The sequence below is a fragment of the Schistocerca serialis genome, chromosome 6 (genome assembly GCF_023864345.2).
Source record: "Schistocerca serialis cubense isolate TAMUIC-IGC-003099 chromosome 6, iqSchSeri2.2, whole genome shotgun sequence".
Lineage (NCBI taxonomy): Eukaryota > Metazoa > Arthropoda > Insecta > Orthoptera > Acrididae > Schistocerca > Schistocerca serialis.
Genome location: NC_064643.1, coordinates 359,329,091 through 359,339,258, shown reverse-complemented (window position 1 = coordinate 359,339,258; position 10,168 = coordinate 359,329,091).

Genomic DNA, 10,168 nt, shown 5'->3' with positions numbered 1-10,168 from the left:
ACTTTTCCTCGACACTGTAAAACTTATCAATCCTTAGAATGTTTATGGTTTTCTACACAGACATAGAATTTGCCGGCACTTTAGAAAACGAAACCCAGGGGGGAAAAAAACACGTTTTGGAAAGATCTTTGATGTGCAGCAACATGTATGCTGGATTTCTTTGTTTTACGGAGGTATAAATTTGAATTCCACCAAACACTGCATGTTACTTTCTGAAGCAATGAAATCGAGTTTGCAACGTGCTTTTGTAAGCCAGTAATAGCTCATGTCACGTGATCTCGGCAGCTGATGACAGCACAGGACACGTAGTGTAGTCTACCAATAGCAAGATCGCTCTTAAGTAGTGCAAACACACAAAAAGAAAAGTTAATGGTTTAAATTAATATACATAGTTTTGCTACAAGAAAAACAAAGCTTTCACAAATAATATTGGTCTCAAAGATTAATAAGCTGCAAGAGAAGCTAAGCTTCCACATATAATGCTGATCATTTTGTGCGTGTTACACTTTAAGATACATCACACAAATGTGCCAGTAAAATTTTTAATAATGACGTACGTGTCTGATCTTCTGGGCTCGAAATTCATCTAGATGGTCGTCCTCAAAGAGTTGATTTTTAAATGAGAGTCAAATTCTCTGTGATTTAAGAAATTCATTGTACATTCTCGCACATAGTTCATCTTTCATAAAAGGAAATTTACTTTTAAAGTAACACTTTTCAAACCACCATTCGCAATATTTTCCCGTGACTTGTTAGAAACTGGTTCGTTTCAGCAGTTGCCAGAGAGCGCCAGGTAAAGGCCGATTCCCACTAGGGCTGCCGCGCGTCAAAACCCCCGCGGCAGTGACATGGTTGCCTTGGAAACGCCGTCAGCGGCGCGGCGGGCTCTGCGTCGCGGTTTGACCATGTCGAACCGTTTCCGCTGCCGCGCTCCAGCTGCGCGCCGCCAATCACAGAACGCGCTGAGCGTGACATCAGGACAGAACCCCGGGCCACACGAACTTTCACCGAACTTATGGCACGGCGGCAGCTATGAAATACTTATAATCCGATTCCAAGGAAACTATTCGGTAGAAAAATTTTATTCTTGGGCATGTTACAGTCTGATATCTTCTCTCGATAAAGAACCGAATTTCTTTTCGTTATTCGTCGTGGTTACTTGCTGTCTCGCATCTACGTAAACCTTTACACGAAATTTTAATGAGTGCGCAGAGGTAAAAACGCATTGCATGGACTTTGCGTACAGTTCATTTTAGGTAGTACATTATTGCGTATGAAATTTAGTCAACATATCGAAATTGTATTTAAAGCTGAGAGCAGAACGATAGCTATCACCGTTCTCGAGATATTGAATAAAACGTCGGCGGAAAGGCTGTGCGATGACCGCGCGCGGGTCGCTCGCGACGCGACCGATGCTTCATACTGCTTGTCGTAAACCATGTGATTGTATCAACCGCAAATTTCGTAATCGGTTCAAGAAATCGAAACGTGTTTTTTTGCAAATGATAACTTGTAAAAAGTCATGTATTTCGTCGCATAATAAATATCCAATATCTGTTTATCTACTGAGGTATGAAAGTAACTACAGTTTTTCAGAAGGGATAGATGAATTTTTTTAAACAGCATTTAATAGCATGTAGAATGAGAAGTTAAACCGAAACTAATTTGCTGGTATGTCATAAGAAGTAATTTGCCAAGTATCTACAGCTATTGATTATTTCCTTTTGTAAGTAACAAACGTTTTTTTCTTTATCTAGTGTACTTTATTGGTTCAAGACGCGTTTCGCCTTTTACTTTAAGGCATCTTCGGTGGACTCTAGAATGATTTAGTTTTGTTTTGATATGTGATACTTGCAGATTAAAAAACAGTTCACATCTTTTCTTACGTGAATAACTGATTACTTACAGTGGATAGAGTTTTTTGCGGACATCGTGTTTCCCCTCACCTGGTCACATGCTGGAGGTTGAACTAAAACTTATGGAACATAAGCACATTTTCATGTTCGCTCTTTTTTCTTCTGTCACTAGCTGTAGACATTATACTGAAAACACTTATTTGAAGTCGTAACTACAGTGTGTTCACCTCATGTCCCTTCCTGTTTGGTTTGTTTATGTACATGTTGCCAACCTAAAGAATTATAATGCTGAAAACTAATCTTTGTTTATTTCTGTTCTCCTTATATATGTATGTGCGTGTGGCTAGCCAGTGATAGTTATAGAAAGTTGAAAGTGAATGCAGTAGTTGTCAGTCAGTGGTTGAAAGATTTGGTGTTCAGCTGATTTCAGTATTGGTTTAAATGTTTTGTGGAGGAGTGCATGGAAGAGTAAATTCACTGCTTACATTAATAGATAAAATAGTAGAATAGCATTTCAACAGATGATTATTATCAGAATATTATCACCCAACCCCTTTGTCCTCACTCTTTGACGCCTCATAATATGTCCTGTCAACTTACCCCCCTTGTAGTCAAAGTTGTGCCATAATTTCCTCTTCCTCCTCTATTTAATTCTGTACCTCTTCTTTAGTTACACAATCCTCATATCTAATCTTCAGCATTCTTATTGATCACCACATTTTGAAAGCATCCATTGTCTTCTTGACAGAACTGTTCATCGCCCACGTTTCACTTACATACAAGGCTGCACTCCACACAAATACCTTTGTAAAATAGTACCCAATCATTAGAATTTATATTCAATGTGAACAAATTTTCTTTTTCAGAACGCTTTTCTTGCTATTTACAGTCTTCATTTTATATGCTCTCTACTTCTGCCTTCTCAATTAATACTTCCCTTTCAAGTCATTGAAGACTCAGAAATGCAGTTTGGTTTCTATACAAGTTGTAAATAATCTTGTGGTCCTGTGTTTTATTGATGACATCTCCAGAGCTTCAAAGAATGTTTTAATTAAGATTGTCAAAACCTTTCTCTAATCATGCAAATGCTATAAACACACTTTCGCAGTTCTTCAGTGTGTCTACTTAGCTAAGTGGTAGGATCGGTATTGCCTTGCGTGTTCAGACATCTCTCAGTAATCTAACATTGTGCTAATGTTAGTTTATACAACCCCTCCCCCTCTCCTCTCTACATATTCCTTCCACTTTCTAGCCTTCTCTTATTTGCTTAGTTCTGGCTTGCCAAATGAGTTCTTGACAGTTGCTTCTCCTTTGAGCAAAGTTTTCTTTGTTCTTTCTCGTTTTCATTCCCCTATGTTTTCCAAGTGCAAAATCGCATTGCAATTTTGGACTTTCTGTCAACATCATGTTTAGACATTTCTATTTCACCGGCCGGAGTGGCCGAGCGATTCTAGGCGCTACAGTCTGGAGCTGCGCGACCGCTACAATCGCAGGTTCAAATCCTGCCTCGGGCATGGATGTGTGTGATGTCCTTAGGTTAGTTAGGTTTAAGTAGTTCTGAGTTCTAGGGGGCTGATGGCCTCAGAAGTTAAGTCCCATAGTGCTCAGAGCCATTTGAACCATTTCTATTTCCCATGGCCTACTTTATTTGCTGCATTTTTATATTTTTCCCTCTTGTAAAATTTAATATATCACGTTTTATCTAACGACTTCTACTGTACCTTCTTCCCGTTCACATACTCTGTTGCATTCACCACTTCTTCTCTCAAAGATATCCATTCGTATTCTAGCGGATTCCTTCCTCTATTTCACTCAGTCGTTGCAATACGGTAACTTTAAGATTATCGAAAAACTGTGGGTCTTGACTTATTCAAGTTCCATTTCCTTAATTTGCTACCATTTACTGTCTCTTTAGTTGTAAACTGCAGCTCGTAACCAATAAATCAATGTAGGTTTGCGTCTGCACCGGGAAATGTCTTATAATTTAAAATCTGCTTTCGAAAACTTTGTTCCAAATATGTATTATTCTTTCATCATTCTTAAGCAAGGTGCTGGCGATGATTACATTATGCTCTGTGCGAAATTCTATCAGGTGGCTTCCACTTTAATCCCTTCCCCCAAGCCTTTGTGTTCTTAGTGTTTTCCTGTACCTGCTACCGTATCACATTTTAAATTTTTGTCTCGCTTAACTATCTGAATAATCTCTTTTGTCATACATTGTTTCAATGTTTTAGGAGATAGTGAACAATCATAAACTCTCGTCAAGAAATCTGTTTATGGTGACATGAGAAAACATGAATAATGAAATATGTGAAAGAGTACATTGCACAGAAAATGAAAAATTGGTATGTCTTCACCCAACTTCATCTTTCCTTCATGTAGGTGTAAGATATAGTTAATCAAACGCACCGGGCATTTCGGTGGGTCCCGTCCCGTACCTCAGTGGCTGACCGCCATTGGCTACCGCTAGCGTCTGCCGCTTCCAGATGGGAATGCCAATTCCACGAGCCACCGCGTCAAAGCGGAAAACGCTTGCCGCTGCCGCGCTCTAGTGGGAACCAGCCTTAACAGGCGTCACTGCGCCTGCGCAGCTACGATGACACAGGAAGGCCGCATGTTCGTACGTGTAAAATATTAAAAGATCTTGCATTATGTCATAAAAGAAACAAGACATCAAAGGATACTTCAGGAGCATCGGAATTTCGTGAACTATACTAAAATGCATAATTCGGCTTAAAGTGCAGTCGTATGTCCAGATTCATATGTAAATTTTCTTGAGTACCAGTACTGTATTAGCTCATGTTTGGTTTTTAATTACGGCATAATGCCATACGAGTTGGAAGATGGAAAACATGCACTTGAAATGCAGTGAACAGTTGAAACTTGCCAACAGTGTGAAATTAAACACTTCGTTTCAAATAAATTGTCTGTCTCAGCGCAAAATATTAATAAAAGCCAAATCTCTTTACCAAACCGACAAAAATAACTTCATTGTTCTGCAAGGTGATTAATGCTTGACTGTCAGAAAGGTGGAAATAAAACCTGAAACTAACAACATATTCTAGCCTTCCGTAATTATGCGAACGTATTTTAATTCATTTGGTAGCTCCCGGCCACAGAAATCCGTTTTGTTTTCATTTAATGTGAGAACAATAAACGAAGAGGAAACAGCAAAATCACTATACGTAAACACAGGTCACGTGGAGACTACCCACCTCCCCACTACAACTCAGACTGCTCTGTGCATCAGCCCTGGATCTACGATATTTCCGAACCGGAGCAATTTGGATAGTGGCGCCCAGCCACACATCTGTAGCCAGAAGCGGGAGAAGGTACTACCCATAGGCGCCTCAAATGCGCATGCACAAGAGCCCACCCGCAAATGCTCAAATGTAAACAGCTGTGATGTCACACTCATCGGAGGCAATTTGCTGTTAGGAAGCAATGCATATTCTTCCTAAAGCCTTTGACACACTTTGGTTGGCAGACGCTTGTATGAGCACTGTGTTTTGTTGTTGTATATGGCGCATTTCCTTTGCAGCTAAAGTTTTATTTTCATTTTTTTCTCTTGTTCATGTTTTTTTGCTGCAGCATTATTCTGCAGAAGCGGGATACAGTAATATCCTTGTTTAGAGTATTGGTTCTTACCGGTCAAAATCACAAAAGTGTAACTGGTAACTAAAACAAGAAAAAGTTCCTGGAATTCTAAAAAATTCCCGGATTTTTCCCGGATCTCCCAGATGTCCCGGGTCGTATACACCCTGTAAGAGTGGTGTTATCTTCAACCCTGAATGTTTGCACCTATAAAATATATTTCTGGGTGCTCTTCTTTTGACTGCATCACCATAGCCAATGAGTCCTGCGCTGAAAATTTCTACTAAATAATAGAAAGCAATTCTTCTTAAAAAGTTATGCAACTTTTATTAATGTTAGTTGATGCGAAGGAACACCGCAGTGTACATTCAATACGATGTTACATGAACTGTATCTGACATTTGAATGAACAGAACAATTTGCAGATAACTCATGATCCTCTGTTCACTGTTGAAGTAATCTGCATTGTCAAGCCACACTTCTTACTCAGTGGCATGCCATAATTTTTGTAGCCATGGCATCAAAAGACAGATAAACTCTGTGCCCAGCAGGTAATGCAATTTGTGGTTGTACTACAATTTGCCGTCCTACTTTGAAGATGTGCAATCCCATGCACATCAGGTCACATGCAAAAAATACTGGCAAAACCTCCCGCCCAAATTTGCCAAGGTTCTAGCAATTACACTGGAGCAGTTTCACTGGGAAACCATTACACATCCTCCATACAGTCCCTATTCCGCCCCATGCTATTTCCATACTTTTGCAGCCCTGAAGACATCTGTGCACCTTGATTTGCTTCGGATGAAGAAATGCACATCTGGTTACAACCATGGTTCCGTAGGCAACCACAAACATTTTCCCAGGGAGGCATTGAACGTCTTGTCTCACAGTGGAATAAATGAACAAACAGCTATGGTAATTACTTTTGAAACAATTTACAGTTCACTTACTTTTTTCCGTTTGTTTCCTTTTCATTTGAACCCTTCGATAAAACTTGATGGGAGGGGATGTAGCAAACAGTACAGAATGAACTACATGCCCAGCACTCCAGTTGCCTACTAGGTACATACCCCCCCCCCCCCCCCCCCCACACACACACACAAAATGAAAGCAATGGTACGTTGATAGAAACAATAACAAACACAAACACATACACAAATTTCGAGCTTTCGCAACCCAAGGTCGCTTCATCAGGAAAGAGGGAAGGAGAAGGAAAGATGAAAGGATGTGGGTTTTAAGGGAGAGGGTAAGGAGTCATTCCAATCCCGGGAGCGGAAAGACTTACCTTGGGGGAGGGCGGGGGAGGGGGGGGGGGGGGGGGGAAGGGACAGGTATACACTCGCGCACACACGCACACACACACACACACACACACACACACACACATCCATCTGCACATATACAGACACAAGCAGACATATGTAAAGACAAAGAGTTTGGGTAGAGATGTCAGTCGAGGTGGAAGTACAGAGGCATAGATGTTATTGAATGACAGGTGAGGTATGAGTGGCGGCAACTTGAAATTAGCGGAGGTTGAGGCCTGGTGGGTAACGGGAAGAGAGGATATATTGAAGGGCAAGTTCCCATCTCCGGAGTTCTGATAGGTTGGTGTCAGTGGGAAGTATCCAGATAACCCGGACGGTGTAACACTGTGCCAAGATGTGCTGGCCGTGCACCAAGGCATGTTTAGCCACAGAGTGATCCTCATTACCAACAAACACTGTCTGCCTGTGTACGTTCATGCGAATGGACAGTTTGTTGCTGGTCATTCCTACATAGAAGGCTTCACAGTGTAGGCAGGTCACCCTCCCACCACCACCTACTCCAGTCCTGTAACCCGGAAGGTGTACACAACAAAGGCAGAGCCACGTGTGACAGCACCCATATGATTTACCAACTGAGCTGTGTAACCCCACTTTATTGTACCCATACAGTGCATTGTAAAAGAGACTTGGGGTAAGTGACCTGATTACCCAATTTTTTCTGAATTTGAGGTTTTTTAAATTATTAAAATATCTTAAATTTTACTCAAGATATGAACATTTTTGCACAAGCCTCTTTGAATATTATGAAATACACACAAAATGTTAACTAAACTAGAAAATAAGTGTTAGCCTAAACCATAAAACACTGAAACAGAATGCATCATAGATGATTTATTTTTGTTTTAGGCCAGTAATTTATTAGTTAAAATTCTACAAAAGTAATATTTTTTTCTTTAGTAGGCAATTGAACAAAAATAATAAAATATCTAGTCAAGAGAAAAGAAAAATTCACTCTATGAGTTCACTTTCTATTATTTTTCATGGTAATTGAACTAAAGTTGTTGGCAATTTGTGTTTAATCCTAAAATGCCCTAATTCAACTTATTATATTCACACTTAGGCCCTAACTATTATTTTGTCACTGAATGTTGTATGAATCAAATGTAACACCAAATGTCAGGTCTCCCTTGTGACCCAAAGTAGACTCTGGCAGCACTGAAATGAAATCGGAGGATGGAACTTCCGTCTCATCTCTTCTATCAGGCCAGTAGAATGTGGTGCCATGCTTTGTCTTATTTTTGCATCTGAGGAAAATCACTTCTGAATCTCCTAAATCACTAATTTTGGTATCTTGGCTAATAATATGAACTTTCTTACATTTTGTTGAAAAAGCTACCAGAACATAGTTTCAACTGTAATTTTATCTTTGGCTTCAAAAAAGTTTGCCTCTTTTTCTTCTTCCTCTTCTTCACAGTTTATCATTTCTTTCCTGAGATCGTCCAGTGTTATTATAGTCCCATTTTCTTCATCACTACTTATTAAAGATAGGCCTCCTTCAGTTTCACTTTCTTCACTTGTTGATTCAACTTCGTCTTTTTTTCTTGTTACCCACATGAGCAATCAGGGATTTTTGTTTCCACAACATTCTGAGATGCCATTTCGGATAAAGTAACAGCACTTTGTTTGGAAGATTTACTTTTCATTACCAAGCCCTTTTTCATGCCAATAATGCCTTTTTGTTTTTCTTTCTCCTTATTATTCTTGTTTCCTTTAAAATCTTTTTCTTTATAGATGGCATCTTGAAAAATGATAACTTCAGCTCCTGGTGCAACCTTTTTCTTCTTTGTTTTACCAGTGGGACTACACTGTCTGACTGTTTCCTATAATAAGCTTTCAAATGACAAATCAGAAGTTCCAGAACATAATGAAACATTGGTTAACTCGGGAATGGTTGAGAAAGAACTCTGATACTGGGAGAACTGCAGGGCTCAGTAGATGTAGGTCTATAAAATTCTGGAAGTTGTTCAGCTGGAAGCTTCCCAAAAATCTGAGTACTTTCTGTTAAAGACATAGCTTCCACACAGTCTATGGCTGCATTATAATGAGCTGGCAATGGATTTGTTTCTGTCAAAGATTTTGTATGAGCTACATATCTTTTATATGCCTCCAGATCATATTTAGTTTTATCAATTACTTCTCTACTGTAAGGGAATATTCCTGCTTTTTGAAAACCACTTTTCAACAATTCAGGTGGTGTTTCATTCCATACAGCAGTGAGGAGATTGGAAAAGTCACGTTTGCTAAATTTTACCGCTTGATGATGTCTCTGGTGAAGAGTTAACTTTTGGTCCCAAGTAGATTTCACACTCTTAAACACTGCTACATCCATTGGCTGCAGGATGAATTATCATGCTCAACATTGTTGTCAGTCAAACAATGCTTCACATACTGTACTGCAATTGAAATGGTGGCATTCTTTAGTTCTGTGTCATATTTTATAAAAGGAACCATGGTTTAAAAATATAGTAGACTTAAATAAAAAATAAAATATATCTCACACAAACTCAGTAGACCTACAAATCCAGCACATCAGGTATTCTGGTATCCATATGTACAGGAAGGCCAGTTTAGTTGATCCAGTGTGATGACAAAAACAAGGTTACGGCTTAAATAAATAAATATGTTCCGGTAAGTTTGTTTGGGGCAAGTGTAACCCCTCCTGGTTACACTTGCCCTAGCCGATTGGTTACATTTGCCCCACATGGGAAAAAGTTGGGGTAAGTGTAACCATGCCTGGCATATCAAGAGTTTAATCAGTAGAGTAAAATGAATCTCATATTTGAAATTATCATGCAAAAGTTAGTTTGTAACCAAAAATTGTGCAGTTATCTTTAAAACTGCAAAAATTAAAGAACAACAAATTCTGAGCATGTCGCTCTCTCGTAGAGTGATAATGTAGACGTCAATTGAAGTCCAAAAATTAATAACCAATTTATGTCAGATATGACAACTTATGGTTAAATATAACAAAGAAAGGAGTAAATTAACATGTGTGATAGCTCAGAGGTAAAAATACAGCTTCTTTAAGGCACCATAAGTCGTGGTTACAAACACACAAACTTCAAGCTTTCGCAACCCAAGGTTGCTTCATCAGGAAAGGAGAGGGAAAGACGAAAGGATGTGGGTTTTAAGGGAGAGGGTAAGGAGTCATTCCAATCCCGGGAGCGGAAAGATTTGCCTAAGAGGGAAAAAAGGACAGGTATACACTCGCAAACACAACATATCTATCCGCGCATATACAGACACAGGCAGACATTTGTCAATAACTACAACTGGCCACCCAGAAAAAAATCAATGTTCTGTACACAATGAAAAAAAATGGAAACAAATGTGTGTTTAGTTTAAGAGCGACAACAATTAATAGATCTCTGTTCATTTTAATGTTCAACGGAC